Source organism: Danio rerio, chromosome 5 (assembly GCF_049306965.1).
Source record: "Danio rerio strain Tuebingen ecotype United States chromosome 5, GRCz12tu, whole genome shotgun sequence".
NCBI lineage: Eukaryota > Metazoa > Chordata > Actinopteri > Cypriniformes > Danionidae > Danio > Danio rerio.
The window spans coordinates 2592501-2607500 of NC_133180.1; the positions used below are offsets into that span (position 1 = coordinate 2592501).

At 43.4% G+C, this 15000-nt stretch overlaps 2 protein-coding genes across 15 annotated transcripts in view; one reads left to right on the forward strand and one right to left on the reverse strand.

Annotated features, from left to right (window-relative positions):
- Positions 1–15000, forward strand: part of si:ch73-55i23.1 — a 782803-nt gene that overhangs the window by 605056 nt on the left and 162747 nt on the right. The window lies entirely within an intron of this gene.
- mcc (MCC regulator of WNT signaling pathway) overlaps positions 1–15000 on the reverse strand; it is a 165241-nt gene that overhangs the window by 85685 nt on the left and 64556 nt on the right. The window lies entirely within an intron of this gene.

A 15000-nucleotide genomic window follows, 5' to 3' on the forward strand; every position in this document is an offset into this window, starting at 1 on the left:
CACACACAGAGACACACAAGCACAAACAAACACACACGCATAGAGACACACACAAGCACATGGGCTCACACACACACAAAAACAAACACACACACACACACACACACACACACACACAGGCATGTGCGCGTGGAAACACACACAGAGGGACACACAAACATAGACACAAAAACAAACACAGAGAGACATGTATAACACACACCTACACAAAGAGACACACAAGTGCACATGTATACACAGAGAGAGAGAGAGAGAGACACACACTCAAGCACAAACAAACACAGAGAAACATGAAAAACCCACACAGAAAGAGAGAGAGAGAGGCACACACACACACACACACTCTCTCTTTCACACTCTGCCAGTGAGTGTCTGGCATGAGAACACTGCATGCTGTTTTGGTGTCCTTAGTTAAAACAGTTTATTTACAGCTTAACATTTCACACACACACACACACACACTTAGCATCAGGGGTGTCTAAACTCAGTCCTGGAGGGCCGGTGTCCTGCATAGTTTAGCTCCAGCTCGCCTCAACACTCGTGCCCAGAGGTTTCTAGTATATCTAGTAAGAGCTCGATTAGCTGCTTCAGGTGTGTTTGATTAAGGTTGGAGCTAAACTCTCCAGGACACCGGCCCTCCAGGACCGAGTGTGGACACCCCTGCTCTACACAATCACCATCATCTGAATAAAAGGCAGAAGACTGATTTCCATGATGAGTGTGATCAGCAGGAGGAGTGTGTACAGCACACAGAGACTAAACTGTGAATCAGACTGCACTGCTGAAACAAACTAAAACGTACAGTTGTGTGTGTTGTTGTATCTGTGATCTGAGCTCTGCTGCTGCTTTAGATTCATAATAATGCTTGAAATCATCCTCTTTATAGTATCCTTTATAGTTAACGGTGTTAGAAAGCAGTATTTTCAGCAGCGTTACTCCACAAATGCTGATCCTGTGAGTGTTTCTGAAGCTCTGTCTGTTCACCATTACAGAAACACCTGGAAAATTCCTTCTGCATGCAGCGTGACGCTGTAGGAAACCCAAAGCTAATTGAACACAGCCGGAGTTTAACACACGCTCTGATAGAGACGCGGGACTGGCTAATAAAAGGAAACTTGTTAAAGGACGAGCTGAGCGAGAGAGAGACGGAGATGGAGAAAACACACACACACACACACTCTTTAGCAGGGAAAACACCATCAAATGCTGAGGAAGAAATGAAGACGTCAGTGTTATACAGGAAAATCAACCACATATTCAGTGATGAAGATGAAGATGAAGATGAGGAACATTAATACACTTTCTTTCAGCTTAGTCCCTTATTCATCATGGGTTTCCACAGCAGAATGAACCACTTCCCTTCCAGCTGCAACCCAGTACTGGGAAACACCTAAACATATTCATTAACACACACACACACACACACACACTTACACACTACTACGGCCAATTTAGTTAATCAATTCCCCAATAGTGCATGTGTTTGGACTGTGGGGGAAACCGGAGCACTCTGAGGAAACCCAGGTTAACACAGGGAGAAACTCCACACAGAAATAACAACTGACCCAGCTGTGACTCAAACCACTGATCTTCCTGCTGTGAGGCCACAGAGCTAACCACTGAACCACTGTGCCACCCAGATGAAGATCAATTAAGACTAAACCTTTTTACTCATTCATGAATGTCCCTTCAGCTTAATCCCTTTAATTATCAGTGGTCGCCACAGAAGAATGAACCGGCAACGTATCCAGCATGTTTTACGCAGCTTATGCCCTTCCAGCTGCAACCCAGTACTGGGAAACAACCATACACTCTCATACACAATGGCCAATTTTATTCATTAATTCCCCTATAGCGCATGTGTTTGGACTGTGGGGGAAACCGGAGCACCTGGAGGAAACCCACACCAACACAGGGAGAACATGCAAACTCCACACAGAAAAGCCAACTGACCCAGCCGAGGCTCGAACCGGCGATCTTCTTGGTGTAAGGCGACAGAACTACCCGCTGCGCCACCACGCTGCCTAAACCATCTTACTGTAAATTCTAAATGATTTGCCCTCCTGAGAATTTCTGACTCTTTTTTTTAAATATTATATTAGAAAATTTAGAGAAAAATATGAAATAAAATATTAAAAGCAGCAAAAATCAAGAGAAACAAGAAACCTATAAAATTGTATAGCGTGTATGTTTTTTTGCAATATTTTGCATGAATTTAAGTATATTATCGTTTTATTTCTAAAGATGTTCTGTGACTAAAATATTACAGTATACAATATATCCATTTATTAAATCTGTTTCCTTCAAATGCACCAAAATATAAGACTTATATTCACTGAGAAATACATACAAATTCAAAGTGTATAGTGGGTTTCCTCTAGGACAGGGGTTCTCAAACTTTTTTCGCAAAGTACCACCTCAGAAAAAAATTCTTTCCAAGTACCACCATAGTGACCGGTATTGAAATAAAGCAGCGTAGCTGGTCAAATTAAGCAGCTACAGCACTGCACAGTTCAAAAACGAAGCAGAGTGCTATTCATTCAACGAAATTATTCATTCATTTTCTTGTCGGCTTAGTCCCTTTATTAATCCGGGGTCGCCACAGCGGAATGAACCGCCAACTTATCCAGCAAGTTTTTACGCAGCGGATGCCCTTCCAGCTGCAACCCATCTCTGGGAATCAACGAAATTATAATCCATACAAAATATGAAGCTGATCAGTCGGTTCTTATCACTTGACTCGCTATGCGGCATTCTGAAAAGTTAAGATGTTTTCAACCGAGGACGCCTGGAATACGCAAGTGCTTCATGCTGCAGTTCTTGCTAATTTTGCTAGCCTGTGGGTTAAATTTTGGCACTCAAGTGACCGAGATGTAACAAGAGAACATGGTCATTTTTCAAAACAAAGGATTTTTCAAAATAAATGATCGTTCAGACTAGGGCTGCTCGATTATGGGAAAAATCATAATCACGATTATTTTGGTCATAATTGTAATCAGGATTATTCAAAACGATTATCAGTTGAAGTCAAAATTATTCGTCCTCCTGTGAATTTATTTTTTTACAGTATTTCCAATAATATTTTTTTCTTCTGGAGAAAGGCTTATTTGTTTTATTTCAGCTAGAATAAAAGCAGGTTTGAATATTTTGAAGCCTATTTTAATAGCTCGATATTATTAGCCTCTTTAAGCAATATATATGTTTGATTATCTGCAGAAGAAACTACTGCTATACAATGACTTGTCTATTTACCCTAATTAAGCCTTTGAATGTCACTTTAAGCTGAATGTCTTGAAAAACATCTAGTAAAATATAATGTGCTGTCATCATAGCAAAGATAAAAGAAATCAGTTATTAGAGATGAGTTATTAAATCTGTTATGTTTAAACTGTGCTTTAAGCATCTTCACTGTATTTTTGATTTTATTATTGATTAATGAAAAATAGTCTGCAGCAGCAGGAATACCGCACACTGTCACTTTAAGAATAGTGCAGCTCTGATATGGTTTCTCTTTCTCGTGTCTTTTGATTCTCAGCTTGTTTGTTTATTAAACGAATGAGGGTTAATATGAATAAACACTGAACACCGCGCTCTGACACAAGTGTGCATGAATTTCACCATTAAAGCGCTCACATTAATATCGCGTTAGATGTTTGTGTGCTCTGCTGTCCGAGGCTAAGCGCAGCGCGCGCGCACACACACACACGCAACCTGTCCGAGGCTAAGCACGGCGCACACAACAGCACATGCTCTTTTGCGCTTTTAAAATCATGAATGATGCACATCCCGTGCTGCAAAAGTTACATTACAGCACATGCTTGTAGTCATTTTCACATGGAACTAAACTTTGCAGAGGCAAAGAGTTTTCACACGTGTACAACTGGAAAGGGGGCGGTACGTGATGGAATAATCGTTAAGCTCGATTAATGGCTTTTCATAATCGTTACAAGCCAAAATCGAAATCGGATTTTCGATTAATTGCACAGCTATAGTTCAGACTCAGATTATCAATAAAATTGAAATAATCAATGATTTTTTGTGCGGTCCGGTACCAGTTGATCTATAGACCGGTGCTGGTCTGTGGCCCAAGGGTTGATGACCACTGCTCTAGCACGTACAGTATCTGCTCTGCAAGCACCACGCACCTCTTTCTCTAGTTCTGTGCCAATTAAATTGATTTTTAGCAGCTGATGCACTAAAGCAAACACTCTAAGCGCAGCGCTTGGATCGAAGGCTTTAGAGAACAACCAAAACTGATCGTACATTTTATCGTACGCATCAAATGATAAAAATTGTATTCATTTTTTCTTTTGTTACTCAGTGATTCCTCCGCGTACCACTAGAAGTAAGCCCACGTACCAACCACAGTTTGAGAATCACTGCTCTAGGGTGTTTCCCAGCTGTGGCAGGCAGGCCTTGTTTTGCCCAGATCTACCAACTAAGGTGACGTTATTATTTCAATGACAAATGTCGTGAGCGCAGTATTACAAGTCGAGATCGCATTTATGTAATAGCCTACAGCATGTGAATCTCTTTGCTTGCGCGCCGATTTCCTCTGCTCGTGCACAAAACTTCTTGCACGCCCCCTCAAATATAAGCAGCTCAAGCACAGATCTTCTTGTGCGCTCTCAAATAAACACTACTGAGTGCGATTTAGTGCGTTTATGTAGCGATTACGTCTCCAGCATTTATTAGATTTGCTAGGAATATGTATAAATGTCTCCAATAGACCTGCAGAGCGGTATTAATGTGTCCTGAAGTAAAGTGAAAGGCTATTCGTCGTGTTTGCTGGCATCACGCATCACGCACCTGTCAGCCAGTCAGTCTGCTTGTCACCTTAAAGGGTTAAACGAATGACGCACAGCACTACTACACTTACAGAAAAGTTTGCGCTGCTATAATTCACTTACCCTTTAATATGTTTTGGTGCGATTATTACCCGCTATTAAACACAATTAAATGTTTTGAATGAGAAGCTGTAATGTAGCCGTGACGGGATGAATTTTGGCGTGGCGCCCCGCCATGAAAGAATAAATGTAGCAGTTTTTATTTATAAATATATAGTAAATATTTATATTTTCAGAGATTCAGTGTGTCAGCGGTCATTAGCCTGTCATACTGAGCAGAGCAAAGACAGTGGACATTCCACCACAAGATGGCGACAGAGACGGCATAATAAGTGCTTAGAGCAGGAAAAACTCAAGGTAAATTTCTAACTACAGCTGAACAAATCATTATAAAACAGGTAAGTGACTGTCTAAGTCGATCTCTCTCTTGTGTATGTTGTAGTGCTGTATTTACACAACAGTAATCGGATAGTGTTTGCTTTGCTTTGGCTTTTTCAGGGTTAATTATAGTGATCTGCCGATTACAACAGAGAAATACTGGGAAATCTCTGTAGACTGATGGCATTTCATGCTGTTCAGCCTTATAATCTTAAAATGTGATTAAGATCAGCTGTTTTGTCTTCATTTTAGACATTACGCTAGAGAATCACTCAAACACTAGCTCTACAGTGCACTGGTGAACGAGCAGCGGCTTCTGCTGTTCTGACGTCAGCTGCAGATGTGAATGAACGGAGGAAGAAAGTAGTTCCTCATACAAAAGAGTTTTGAGACTCTCTGTGTTTGTTTTTCTTTTTTAAACACACAATTAAGCCGTCGAACTGTTGTATAAACACAATATCACAAAAGTAGCAGTGCAATATGGCTGTATATCAGCACTGATAGGACACTAGGAGCCAACGCACACCTCCCACCACTTCCTACCTCCATATATATATATATATATATATATATATATATATATATATATATATATATATATTATATATATATATATATATATATATTTATATATATATATATATATATATATATATATATATATATATATATATATATATATATATATATATATATATATATATTCTGCTGAAGGTGTGTGTTATTCTGTGCCGGTGCTTCATTTCTCTAATGGTGTTGAGCTGCTGTTCTGCCAGAAAGATGCTTCACAACACACACACACATTCAATCTCTTGATAACTGAGTGCATTACAGAGCACCACACGCCTGCATGACTGACTGACTGACTGACTGACTGACTGACACAGACACACACAGAGACACGCACACACACACACACACACACTCCCATAGTGCATCAAAACAACAACTCACTCACAGCACTTCAAATGCACACATCTCTCACACACACACAAAGTGTTTTTTATTTTGGTGTTTAAGGACTTTATCTACAATGACCTCAACTAATATTAACTATTCTCTATTGTGACATTTTCTTCATAGATTATCAATAACAAAACTCAAAGTTTGCTCAGAGTTTCAGAGTTTTTGAATATTTTACTGGAAAATGATTTATGATTAATTATGACAACAGATGTAAATAGTAAATGCCTGAAGCGGGTAATAAAATTAGCCAGAGAGAGTAGACAATCACACCAAGCCATACTGGGATACTGATGTTGTCCTGCTATATCTGCACCCTGATAAGTGCAGCTTCCTCTGGTCTGCGTGAGTGTGTGTGTGTGTGTGTGTGTGTGTGTGCGTAATCTACTAATGAGCCGCTGCTGATGAAGAGCTGAAGTGAAGTCCTGCAAGCTCAGTCTGTCCCTCATTGTCATTCCTCTGCGGGTCACAATCAGGCTAAAAGCATTGAGTGCAGAGCATCACTCATCCAATACCAGACCCGATCTCCACATCTCCTCGGGATCCTGTTTAATGGACTTACACTCCGATCACGAGTGCTGTGGCGCATCAATAAAACACCCACACATACACACAAGCATGCACGCACACACACACACATGCAATCAGACACACACAAATGCACACACTAACACACACAAACATGCACACACAAATACACACACACATACACGCGCACACACACAAATGCACACAAGCATACACACACACATGCACGTACAGCCAAAATCTGACACACGCAGACACAAACACACACACAAATACACAAGCATGCATGCCCAAACAATCAGACACATACAAATGCATACACGCATACACACATGCATGTACACACTAATGTACACATACACACAATACACACACAAAAGCACAAATACATGACGAGACACACACACGCGCACACAATCGGACACACACAAATGCAAACATGCGTACACACACGCACACATGTACACACTCTAATGTACACATACACAGACACACAATCACACACACACTCTAATGCACACATACACATAATCAGGCACACACACAAGTGCACACATACATGATGAGGCACAAATGCACACACAATCAGACACACACACAAACGCACACATGCATCCACACACGCACATGCACACACAATCAAATGCACACACAAATGCAAACAAGCATACACACACACGCATGCATCCATTCCACACATGCACACTAGGGTTGGGTACCGAAACCCGGTGCCATTATAGCACCGCTACCTTGGTAACCGGTATGTACTGGATCAAATTAGCATATGAATTTCGGTGCTGCGACAAGGACGTAAGAAGCATCAAGGGGTTCATGAAAGGCACACACAGACATTGTTTCACAGCATCACTAAACATTTCATTCTAAACAACTTTGAGGAACACAGACAGGCGATATCAAGCGTTTGTTTTTGTCGCTTAGGGAACAGATGCACGCAGTACAGCGCATTCAGCCTGGCTTTCGGTGAGCGAGAGCGACACTCTTTAGATCAACACGCATGATCGCGATCATCAAATTTGCTTTAACTAAGATTCTAACAAGTAAGGGTTCTGACACTAGGGCTGGGTATCGTTCCAAAATTTTCGATACCGATACCCTGAATTCGATACCGGTTTCGAACGATACTTTTTTCGATACTTTTATTTTAAGAAATATATTTTAACAAGATTAAATAACTCATAATCTCTGAGAAACTTTGGTTTTATTTTTTCAGGATGTGTGGGACACTTTTCACAGCAGGCTTATCTCTAAGACCAATAAACAAAGGAACAAAAGCACAAAATGAACAAAGTGTAGTTAACACAATATATTAGTGCAAACAGTTTTTATAAAGTTCAAACAGTTTTAAGTCGATCAATTTTAAGTATTTGTGAGGCTTACTGCTGCTTGAAGGTTTAGTTCACCCAAAGATTTTAATTCTGTCATTAATTATCTTGAAATGAAGATATTTTGGATTTAATCTAAGAGTTTTCTGATCCTCCCATAGATAAATCAATGAATAAAGTTATTTTTGTTTACTTTGCACACAGGAGTATTCTCGCAGCTTCATATAATTATGACTGTTTATCATTTTGTCTGTTTTTGGTTCCTTTAATGGGCATTGAAAAATGCATATCCAGTAAATCTAATCTTTCTCCACCGTAGAAAAAGGCAGCAAACCTTTAACAATAAAATTGTAACAGTCCTGTGGCATTCATCTTTCAGCAGGAGCAGAGACTATAACATTAATGTGAAGAAAACATGAAAGCTAAACTGTTAATGCAGCCAAGGATAAGGACATTTAAATAAGATAAGATTAATGTGATGTAAACTTCATCATTTACTGTTAACCTTAAAGCATTTTAGTATCAACTCAGCTAGGTATTTAAAGCCATCGAAACAGTACATAAAGTTACACAGCCTACGTTAGGTCCAAAAAAAGGATTAATAAATTTACCCCGCACAAACCCCGTTTACACTGTGTCAGGTCTTGATGCCTAATTCTGATTTGTTGTAACGTGTAAACAGACAAGCAAAAAAATCTGATATAGGCAACAAATTGGAATTGTGCAAAATGCGCCTAACCCCGAAACTGAAAGCAAGACGTGACTTTTACGGGGCTGTTTCATATGGATTTATTAATCATTCTTACTGTTCAGTGAACACAAACTGCCGTAGTTCATTAAAGACGAGAACCGTTTCCTCACTCCACCAAAGTAAAGGAGTAAAGTAAAGAGAAAGTAAAGAGGCTGATTGGAGGAGGCTTGTTCTTTATCCTCGTGCTGCAGATGCTCTGTTTAACTGTTTTCTCACTAGTGAAGTGTTCAGCTTTCACACTTATAAAGTCCGACATGTAAATAGCAAATGCACCATGGAGCAACACAACTGACTCTTAAAGGGAATGAGAGACGAGACTCTGATTGGTTTAAAGCAGGTTATGCTCAAAACACACCCAGAACTCATTAGGAGAATAAGAACAACCCTGTTAGACCATGCGCCGGGCGCAGAGAGGATTAAACCATCCTTACAATAGCAAAAGTGGATTCAGACACGCTCAATGCTTTTTGCACTGTGAGCTTTAGACTTTGAGCCTAGATCATTAAAATAGAGCCCGAAGTGTGTGTAAGTGTGTTAAGAGCAGGATTTGTAGTGTTATTGTGAGTGTAAAAGCAGGATCAGGACAGTCTGCAGTGCTGACTCACACTCTTCTGATTCATTAAGTGTGTTGCTTCATTAATTCTGCAGACCACCATTAATGCCTGTGGAAGCAGATCTGCAGCTCTCACCCAGCACAGTGAACACACACACACACACACACACACACACACACACACACACACACACACACACACACACACACACACACACACACACACACACTGAACACAGCAATGACTGATGCATAGAACTAGTTCAGCTTAAGATCACACACACGCACGCACACACACTCGCACACACACAATTTCTATGGCTTCATCACTTATAGTTTCAGTTTCAGTTAAACACACTTGAACACAATCTCCCACACACATGCACAATAAACGCAAAAAGATCAGAAATGCACTGCTTTCATATGCTGATATTAGGCTTGTTTACTACAATAAGTCAAACTTAGAGCAACTCTAATACCGGTGGCCTTCATAGTACAAAACACAATCGCTGGCCACTTCATTAGGTACACCTTACTAATACCAGACCCCCTTTTGCCTTCAGAACTGCCTCAATCCTTCATGGCGTAGATTCAACAAGCTACTGGAAATATTCCTCAGAGATTTTGCTCCATATTGACATGATAGCATCACACAGTTGCTGCAGATTTGTCGGCTGCACATCCATGATGCCAATCTCCCATTCCACCACATCCCAAAGCTGCTCTATTGGATTAAGCTCTGGTGACTGTGGAGGCCATTTGAGCACAGTGGACTCATCGTCATGTTCAAGAAACCAGTCTGAGATGATTGAGCTTTATGACATGCTGCGTTATCCTGCTGGAAGTAGCCATCAGAAGATGGAGACACTGTGCTCATAAAGGGATGGACATGGTCAGCAGCAATACTCAGGTAGGCTGTGGCGTTGATGCTCAATTGGTACTAATGGACCCAAAGAAAATCTCCCCCACACCATTACACCAACACCACCAGCCTGAACCCCTGATACAAGGCAGGATGATCCATGCTTTCATGTTGTTGAGGCCAAATTCTGAGCAGAGCATCTGAATGTGTCAGCAGAAATGGAGACTCATCAGAGCAGCAACGTTTCTCCAATCTTCTATTGTCCAGTTTTGGTGAGTCTGTGTGAATTGTAGCCTCAGTTTCCTGTTCTTAGCTGACAGGAGCGGCACCCGGTGTGCTCTTCTGCTGCTGTAGCCCATCCGCCTCAAGGTTGGACGTGTTGTGTGTTCAGAGATGCTCTTCTGCAGAGCTCGGTTGTAGCGAGTGCTTATTTGAGTTACTGTTGCCTTTCTATCAGCTGGAACCAGTCTGGCCATTCTCCTCTGACCTCTGGCATCAACAAGGCATTTGCGCCCACAGAACTGCCGCTCACTGGAGATTTCCTCTTTGTCGGACCATTCTCTCTAAACTCTAGAGATGGTTGTGCGTGAAAATCCCAGTAGATCAGCAGTTTCTGAAATACTCAGTGCAGCCCGTCTGGCACCAAGAACCATGCCACGTTCAAAGTCACTTAAATCCCCTTTCTTCCCCATTCTGATGCTCGCTTTGAACTGCAGCAGATCAACTTGACCATGTCTACATGCCTAAATGCATTGAGCTGCTGCCATGTGATTGGCTGATTAGAAATGTGCATTAATGAGCAGTTGGACAGGTGTACCTAATAAAGTGGCCGGTGAGTGTATATCTGGATCTTTCATGGGTTTTCTACTACACATTTCAGTAAAAAATGCTGTTTTCTTTATATTTAAAAGCGTCTATTCTGATAAATATCTATATTCTCTTCCATCTATACACACTATAAACATCTATGCAGTGTTTTTCATCAACTAAACCTCTCCACATGCATAATAATAATAATAACACACACTAGATTTAGTCTATATGCTCACTTTTCCTTTACAGAAGCATTCGTTTCTACAGAATGGGGGCATAAAGGATACAGATATAAATATAGACTGATGACTCTCTCACACACACACTCCTGCGTATCAGTCTGTACCTGCCAATACCAGACGTTACATAATATTGAACATTTGTGAATGACTAACAACTGCTTATATAATAACAGCAGACACTGTGACACGTCTGTCAGCAAGAGGTTCAGTGGAGCTCTGCAGCTGCTGGATCACACACAAACACACACACACACACGCACGCACACACGCACGCACGCACGCACACACACAAAAAAAGCACACACACACACAAACGCACGCACGCGCACACACACACACACACACACACACACACACACACACACACACACACACACACACACACACACACACACACACACACACACACACACACACACACACACACACACACACACACAGCTAATTCACCCTGCTGCTTGACAACATGTCAGTGATGCCTGTACCAGCCGACAGGAATGCTGGGAATTACTCCTGCCACCCACACACACACACAATCATTCACACATACATGCGCTCACACTATAAACAAATACACAAACACACTCTTGCACTTACTTGCACACTCACACACTCCACTCTCTTACACACTCCACATATACACTCATTCTCACATGCACATACTCTCACACACACCACACATGCCTGCACTCACACTATACAAACACAAACTTCACATATACACACATACAAATGAACACACACATGCTCTCACACATTTGTCCCACAAACACTCTCACAATCAGACTCTTACTAACAGACACACACACACACACAGACACACACAGACAGACACACAGACACACACACAGACACACACACACACACACACACACACAGACACACACACACACACAGACACAGACACACACACACACACACACACACACACACACACACACACACACACACACACACACACACAGAAGTGCTCACTAGGGCTTGGCAATATTGCAAAATAAAACGATCACAATATGTTACATATCATTCTGTATCGATAATTATTGAATATTTTTTACCAATACATTTAGGAATATTAGGATTTTTATTTATTTAACCACTTTATTTTAGTTCACCAACAAAATCACAACAAACAAACAATCCCAGCGAACTTTAAGGTGTGAATAATATGATACAGTAAACCTGGAACTCTGTCAGCAACACTAATTATGATCATCAAATCAGAGCTTTCAAGTAAAGGAACCAGCCATCATTATTCAAATACACACTGCAACATTGCACACTGTGAAGTTGAATGACTCTATAAACCCCTATGCTAAAAAAAATTTGAAAATTTTTAAAAACTCTTTCAGATGGGGTGCTGGTGGCTGGGATGCACAAGAAAAGAAACCAAAAAGCAACTCTGGCGACATCCTTACATGCTTTTTTATTTACAATCTCCTTACTGCTGTTATATGGCCCTCTTTTTCACATGTGTTGTTATCAAGGCTGGCGCGTCCATAGAGGCGACCTAGGCGGCCGCAAAATAGAGAGGGCGGCGTCCCTGACACTACCCTGACCACCCGCGTCTTCAGTTATATCCGTGCTAGGGTGACAGAATAGAGAGGGCGGCGTCCGCGACACTACCCTTACCACCCGCACCCTCAGTTATATCCGCATCTAGGGCAGCAGAATAGAGAGGGCGCGGTCCCCGACACTACCCTCACCACCTGCGCCCTCAGTTATATCCGCGTCTAGGGTGGCAGAATAGAGAGGGCGGCGTCCCGACACTCCCCTCACCACCCGCGCCCTCAGTTATATCCGCGTCTAGGGTGGCAGAATAGAGAGGGCGGCGTCCCGACATTCCCCTCACCACCCGCGCCCTCAGTTATATCCGCGTCTAGGGTGACAGAATAGAGAGGGCGGCGTCCACGACACTACCCTTACCACCCGCACCCTCAGTTATATCCACATCTAGGGCAGCAGAATAGAGAGGGCGCGGTCCCCGACACTACCCTCACCACCTGCGCCCTCAGTTATATCCGCGTCTAGGGTGGCAGAATAGAGAGGGCGGCGTCCACGACACTACCCTTACCACCCGCACCCTCAGTTATATCCGCATCTAGGGCAGCAGAATAGAGAGGGCGCGGTCCCCGACACTACCCTCACCACCTGCGCCCTCAGTTATATCCGCGTCTAGGGTGGCAGAATAGAGAGGGCGGCGTCCCGACCCTCCCTTCACCACCCGCGCCCTCAGTTATATCCGCGTCTAGGGTGGCAGAATAGAGAGGGCGGCGTCCCGACATTCCCCTCACCACCCGCGCCCTCAGTTATATCCGCGTCTAGGGTGACAGAATAGAGAGGGCGGCGTCCACGACACTACCCTTACCACCCGCACCCTCAGTTATATCCGCATCTAGGGCAGCAGAATAGAGAGGGCGCGGTCCCCGACACTACCCTCACCACCTGCGCCCTCAGTTATATCCGCGTCTAGGGTGGCAGAATAGAGAGGGCGGCGTCCCGACACTCCCCTCACCACCCGCGCCCTCAGTTATATCCGCGTCTAGGGTGACAGAATAGAGAGGGCGGCGTCCTGACACTCCCCTCACCACCCGCGCCCTCAGTTATATCCGCGTTTAAGGCGGCAGAATAGAGAGGGCGGCGTCGCCGACACTACCCTCACCACCCGCGCCCTCGGTCTTATCCGCGTCTAGGGCGGCAGAATAGAGAGGGCGGCGTACCCTCACCACCCGCGCCCTCAGTTATATCCGCGCCTAGGCCGGCAGAATAGAGAGGGCGGCGTCATTAAGACTACCTTCACCACCCGCGCCCTCAGTTATATCCACGTCTAGGGCGGCAGAATAGAGAATAATCCACAACACTACCCTCACCACCCGTGCCCTCAGTTATATCCGTGTCCCCGACACTTCCCTTACCACCTGCGCCCTCATTCATATCTGCATTTAGGGTGGCAGAATAGAGGGCGGTGTCCGCGACACTACCCTCACCCTTAGTTATATCCGCGTCTAGTGCGGCAGAATAGAGAAGGCGGCGTCCATGACACTACCCTCACCACCCGCAGCCTCAGTAATATCCACGTTTAGGGCGGCAGAATAGAGAGGGCTGGCGTCACCGACACTACCCTCACCACCCGTGCCCTCAGTTATATCCGCGTTTATGGTGGCAAAATAGAGAGGGCGGCATCAGCGACACTACCCTCACCACCCGCACCCTCAGTAATATCCACGTTTAGGGCGGCAGAATAGAGAGGGCGGCGCCCATGACACTACCCTCACCACCCGCGCCCTCAGTTATATCCGCGTCCCCCGACAATACCCTCACCGCACCCTCAGTTATATCCGCATCTAGGGTGGCAGAATAGAGAGGGTTAGGGTTGAGGGCGGCGTAACCATCCTTTGCCTAGAGAGGCAGTTCAGCTTGCTCCAGCCCTGGTTGTTATTCTGACCTGAAGTGCAGTGAGCTTCACTACTTTTTATGGTGTCTCTCATAACTAGGTGACCATTTTCTCAGACGTTGACAAACGGACAAATCACTGAAGAAAAGTAAGAAGCGTTGCATTGTTTGGGTGCGCTATGTTCGTCTAAGGTAATTAGTCCGCCGTTATTACCGAAATGCGCACAAGTGTCAAGCAGATTGGTTAGTTCAACTTATGGCGTGTTCAGATTAGGGTTGGGCGATGTCGACCAATTTGGCATTGTACGATGTCTAACGTGAAACATC